Source organism: Globicephala melas, chromosome 16, assembly GCF_963455315.2.
Source record: "Globicephala melas chromosome 16, mGloMel1.2, whole genome shotgun sequence".
NCBI classification, from domain to species: domain Eukaryota; kingdom Metazoa; phylum Chordata; class Mammalia; order Artiodactyla; family Delphinidae; genus Globicephala; species Globicephala melas.
The window spans coordinates 75,607,953-75,614,848 of NC_083329.1; positions in this window are offsets into that span (position 1 = coordinate 75,607,953).

The window sequence follows — 6,896 nt, forward strand, 5'->3', positions numbered from 1 at the left end:
TAGAAAGGAAAACGTCTCTTTTTCTTTTGAGATGAGGAAGGTAGAGTAATTAGTGGTAATGGCACTGGGGAATTTTGAGGTGGAAGGGGAAACTTTTAAAAGCTCAAATCGACTTGCTTCTCTCTCTTCTTGTGGGAGTAGGAAGAGTGGCCATGATGGAAAATGGGATTGGCCCTTTGAGGAGAGTGAAAAACAATTCAGGGAGCCATTATACAGCGTGGTATAGAAGTGCTGCAGAGCAATTTCATTTAGAAGAAGGGTTGTTTATCTGGAATTAGATATAGACATGCGAGCTGATAGACCACATGAATGAGAGGGGTATCAGAGGAGACACAGACATAAAGAGCAGAGTTAGTGGGAGGGCAGAGGTGGGAAAGGTAAAAAGAGGCAAGTTTTCATGGAGAAATCATGAAAGTGGTCAAGCTCCCTGGCAGCACCATGAGTGAGGGACACTGAGAGAGAAGGAAAATGAAAGTTATCGAAATTGAAGAATTTGAGGGACTGTCAGTTTACACAAACCCTCTAACTGAAAGGGTGGAGACAGAACATGAGTGCACATGGCCATCCAACTGTGCTCTTTACAGCAACATGAAGACCTCTAGCTTCTGACCTTAGTGCCTTCTCTGGGCTAACGGTACATAAGTTTCTCAAAAGCTTATTCATTAATATGTGTTACCTTGGTTTGCTGTTTATCTGCAACTCTGTGCTTTTGACCGTGGAATGCCTCTCCGCACCCGTTCTGGATGATCTGGTCCTGATTCCAGTATCTCTTTCTGCTAAATAGTGGTCTCTCCCTTCCCCAGCCTCTGGCTGACAGGCAGAGCAAAACAGCATCAGTGTGATGATACAGTACCCCAGAAAGATGGCAGGAGAGAGACAGATTATAGAAACAGTGGATAAGGACCAAAGGTATTCAAGAAATATGGAGGCCCATCTGGGTGGGCAAAAGGTGGTTCTGAAGAATGACTAGAAAAAATAAGTTAGCGTGGACTTAAATGGAGAATGGTAAAGGAGTGTAGAAGCCTAGATGGGGTTAAAATTACGTTGTCCTCTCCTGGTGTCTGAAGATGTATGCAAATTTTCACACACATCTCTTTTTTTTAAATTAATTTTTACTGGAGTATAGTTGATTTACAATGTTGTGTTAATTTCTGCTGTACAGCAGAGCGAATCAGTTATATGTATACATATATACCCTCTTTTATAGATTCTTTTCCCATATAGGCCATTACAGAGTATTGAGTAGAGTTCCCTGTGCTATACAGTAGGTCCTTATTCATTATCTATTTTATATATAGTAGTGTGTACATGTCAATCCCAATCTCCCAGTTTATCCCTCCTCACATCTTTTCTTATATAGTCAAAACCTTAATACATAATCCTGCCACTTTAAACAAGAGTCAAGTTTTGTTTCATCAAAACAAATAGAACCAGGAAAACTATTTAATAGCCAAATGATATGTAAGATTTATTTATAAAATCATAATTTAGATCTCAAAAGGACCAAGCAAATTCTGTACCCACCTCCATAGAGATGCCCCACCAATCTTTCTAAAATCTTCATCTGATTATTTCCCTGCCCTCCTTCAAAGATCTCTGACAACTCCCCCTGACTTCTGAGAGTCAACCTCCTTAGAGAGAGCAGAGTACCTTACATCCCAGTGTCCTGGGACAGTCCCAGGACTGTCTTGTCATAATTACCGACAGCTTCCTCCTCACTCTAAAAAGCACACCAGTTAAGAAAATAAATCACATGGTCACCACGTGTTTAAGAATTTTGATATCTCATCCCAACCCACCTCTTCAGCTTCATATGCTGATATTCCTTCAAAAGTCCTTCAGACATAGGGACTGTTCTGTAACTTCTGAACACACACTTAGTACTTCCACACCTGTATTCTTCGTAACGCACGAAGTCCACTCTTTCTACTGCCCCTAGTGCTTCTTTCCAACCCTTAACCCTATTTCTATTTATCCATCCAGCAAACGACAACTTACTCTTCAAATCCTGGGTTTACCAGCAGGGCTTCTCAAAGCTTCAGCTGAAAATGTCAGAAACCAGATGTCATTCTTGACGCTTCTCACTCACCCTTTCCTTTTTCACTCCACCAAAAAATCTTATAAATTTTATCTGTATTTGTGGGGGTGCAAGATCCTGACCCCCTTGCCTCAGTCGAAACAGCTCTGAATAACTATCTATGTAGTTTGCTATAGCTGCGGTAACAAAGTACCACAGACTGAATGACACAAACGAGGGAAATACATTCTCACAGGTCTGAGGACACGATTTGAAAGATTTGTTCTTTCTGAGGCCTTTGAGGAAGAATCTGCACTATGCTTCTAGAGGCTTGCTGGCAATGGTTGGTGTTCTTTGGTTTCTGCTGCATCACCTGATCTCTCCCTTCATTTTCATATATGCATGTTTGTATCCAGATGTCCCCTGTTTGTAAGGACATGGCGTCATATGGGATTAGGGACCTACCCTATTCCAGTATTCCCTCATCTTACCTAATTACATCTGCAATGATGCTATTTCCAAGTGAAGTCACACTCTGAGGTACTACTAGGGGGTTAGGACATCAACATGTATATTTGGAGGATACAGTTCAACCCATAATATTATCCTAATATTAATTACTAATGCTTACTACTTCTTAATATGACAAATCTATATCTTAGTATCTGTTTCCCAAAAATCCAACATAAGATAAATCACCACCAATGTAATGACATTTTGGAGGTTAAAATATTAATACTGTATTAAATACATAATTTCATTTTTAGTCTTTCAACAGAAATGTGTCAAATACCTGCAATGTTCCAGGAACTGTCCTAAGATTTGGAGAAATCAGTGGACAACAAAATAGACAAGGTCTTTACTAACAGCTTACATTTTAGTGGGTAGAGATAGACAATAAACCAGTAAACTAATTAACTGTGATAAGGGCTTGCACCGAATTAAAATAAGGTGATATATTAGTAAATAATTGGAGGGTTACAGTGTACTAAAAATGTAGTGCTCGCTTTGACAGCACATACAATAAGATGTAGTCGTTTTCTCTAAGTGGTATCACTAGCATCATTTTTAGAAAATAGTGATTCTTAGCAATCAATATGAATCAGTAATTAGTCATTGCTAAATTACTTTCTGCATAGGTGACATTTAAACCTGGAGTCTAAATAACAAGGAGCCAGCCAGGCAAAAAGGGCTTCGGCTGAGAGAGTGGTTACAGCTAAAAGCCTGCCCATAGAACGAGCTTGTCACATATAAGGAACAAAAATAAGCCAGTGTTTCCAGAGGGTGGTGAGTGAGAGGCAAAGTAGACAGAGCCGAGGCTGGAGAGAAATGGAAGACTCATCTCATGTGGGCATCAATTAGCGGGTTAAGGAAATCGGATACTAATCTAAATATGAAAGGGGTAGCTGGGAGTAATATCATCTGTCTTACATTTATACACATAACTGGTTAATGACTAGTGCTGCAAAAGTGGGTACAGGAAGACCAGTTGAGGCTCTTTTGCAATAAACTAGCCTACTAATCACGCTATTCTTCCCTGGATGTTATCAATGGAGATGGAGAGGTGTAAACGCATTCAGAATGTTTCAAAGCTACAGGTAACAGGAGTCAGCATGACTTGCTGATAGATTGAATGTAGGAGTGAGGAAATGAGGTGAATTAAGGCTAATCCATCTGAACTGGCCAATTTGGTGGGGAGTGGAGCCAGTTACTGAGTTGAAAGCCATAGGAAAAGCAGGAGCAGGATCTCTGGGGATAGATTAAGAATTCTTCATTGGCCATGGTAAGTCACAGATGCAGATTGGATAGTAAAATAAATATATCAAGTGTTAGCAGTTGATATATGAGTCTAGAGTTCTGGGAAGTGGGCTTGGCTGGAGATACGGGTTTGGGAGACATCTATATATAAGAAAGTATTTAAAGCCTTGTGTTTGTTATGAGGCCACCTAGGAAGGGAGTGTAGTGAGAGAAGCCCTCATGCACTCCAGGGTTCAGAGGATAATTGTTCATAAAATTAAAACAGAGAAGTCATCAATGAATTTGCCAACATATAAGGTCTTTGGCAATGTCTGTGGAGTATTGGAGACAGAAGTTCTATTGAACGGGATGGAAGAGAGAAAGTGAAAATGAGAAAGCAAAGACAGGGTATAAACTCCTTCAACAAGTTTTAAATGGTATAAGAGAATGGAATGGTAGTTAAAAAGGAATGTAGGGGGTCAAAGAAAAATTCTGTGTTATTGTTTGTGGGGTTTTTTGAGATGGCATCACTGATGACAGTGACCTAGTCGAGGGGGTAGAATGTGCAGATGCAGAAGCAACAATCTCAGCACGGGCTTTTCCTACAGCATGAAAATAGGCATTCTTTATCTGTCACAGGCTGATGCATTCATATTGAATTTCAGATTTCAGAATTTTTGTTTCTGAAATTTACCCATCAACTGTTTTTTACTTTCTCTATCACCTTGGTGACAATTACAAACATAAGACCTTAGTATCTAACTTGAGTTTCCACACCCAAGTTCTCCCTTCATTAGAAGGCATGTATCAGTTACCATCCTGCCAGGAAACAGAAGGCTCACTGAAACGGGATTTTTTTGTAGACGTTTGAATGCTGTTAGCAACTTGGGTGGTAGTTAGAAAAGAAAAGGGGCAAAGGGAGTGTTCTTTGTTAGTTTGTTGTTGTTGTCGTTGTTTTATTGGAGTATAACTGCTGTACAATGTTGTGTTAGTTTCTGCTGTACAACGAAGTGAATCAGCTATATGTGTACATATGTTCCCTCCCTCTTGAGCCTCCCTCCCACACTCCCCATCCCACCCCTCTAGATCATCACAGAGCACCAAGCTGAGCTCCCTGTGCTATGCAGCAGCTTTCCACTAGCTATCTATTTTACAATGGTAGTGTATTTATGTCAATCCTAATCTCCCAGTTCGCCCCACCCTCCCCTTCCTTCCATGTCCACATGTCCATTCTCTACGTCTGCATATCTATTTCTGCCCTGCAAGTAAGTTCATCAGTACCATTTTTCTAGATTCCACATATATGGGTTAATATATGATATTTGTTTTTCTCTTTCTGACTTACTTCACTCTGTATGACAGACTCTATGTCCATCCACATCTCTACAAATGACCCAATTTTGTTCCTTTTTGTGGCTGAGTAATATTCCATTGTATGTACCACATCTTCTTTATCCATTCCTCCATCAATGGACATTTAGGTTGCTTCCATATCCTAACTATTGTAAATAGTGCTGCAGTGAACATTGGGGTACATGTGTCTTTTTTGAATTATGGTTTTCTCAGGGTATATACCCAGTAGTGGGATTGCTGGGTCGTACGGTAGTTCTATTTTTAGTTTTTTAAGGAACCTCCGTACTGTTCTCCATAGTGGCTGTATCAATTTACATTCCCACCACCAGTGCAAGAGGGTTCCCTTTTCTCCACACCCTCTCCAGCATTTATTGTTTCTAGATTTTTTGATGATGGCCATTCTGACCGGCGTGAGATGATATCTCATTGTAGTTTTGATTTGCATTTCTCTAAAGATTAATGATGTTGAGCATTCTTTCATGTGTTTGTTGGCCATCTGTATGTCTTTGTCGGAGAAATGTCTATTTAGGTCTTCCACCCATTTTTTGATTGGGTTGTTTGTTTGTTTGTTTTCAGTATGCGGGCCTCACTGCTGCGGCCTCTCCCATCGCGGAGCACAGGCTCCGGATGCGCAGGCTCAGCGGCCATGGCTCACGGGCCCAGCCGCCCCACGGCACGTGGGATCCTCCTGGACCGGGGCACGAACCCGCGTCCCCTGCATCGGCAGGCGGACTCCCAACCACTGTGCCACCAGGGAAGCCCGGGTTGTTTGTTTTTTTGATATTGACCTGCGTGAGCTGTTTATGACAGGAGATATAAGAACATGAGACCATGTTTATGTACTAACAGTAATGATCTAATGGAAGAAGGGAAATTGCTTAGGAGGGACAAATAGTGATTTTAGAAGTAGAGCTCTGATAAGTTGAGCAAGGACAGAGCACAGAGTTCAAGTAAAGGGGCTTGTGTTTTACAGGGAAAAGAATGCTTCTTCTATGACGTGGCCGACCAAGCACCAAGTCACTTCCTCTTTCTGATTGTACAATCCTATTTTCCGTTTGTCTTGCATACAGATAGGGCCGTGTGATTGGTTTCCACAAAAGGATCCTAGAAATAAAATGTCGCATCTGAGCTAAAGCAGTTAAGCCTTCTCTACCATCTCTCTTTTTCCCCTGTGGTGACCACAAAGGCCATGTGTTGAAGATGGCCTCCAACAGGAATGTGATCTGAATCTCTAAAGCATTGCTTGAAGGATAGATGCCCAGAAAAGCCACACAACTGGAAGAGCTCCGCTGGACTTAATTTACATGATATGTAATCTTTCATATGGGAAAAAATTGCAAGGCTGGAGTTCTTTCTCTTAGTTGTCTACCTACCGTAGTAAATATTCAAAGGACAGAGGGCATACCTAGGGGCACATATGGCTTCGTAGGCTTCATAGAGGGAAGATGGGGATAGCTTCTAAATTTGTGTTATTGAAAAATGAAGCAAGTTTGTAAGTTAGAAAGTGGGAAAGGAGCGTAGGTATTGGATGTTTGAGGAGGAGAGTAGGCATAAGTATGTCGTTTTGGCGAATGAGAAAGTGAACTTGAGGAGTTTAGTAGAATTGCCGGGTGGTGGCAAAATCCTATTTGAAATTTGGGTTCACAAATTTAAAGTCTCTAGTATTGCTTGTAAGACATCCTAATTTGTGAAGCATTAAAATAAATAAACAAGCAAACACGTTTGTCTTACAATTAAGGTAAAGAATACAGACTTCATTTAGTTACACGCTGATGAAAAAGAAGATATT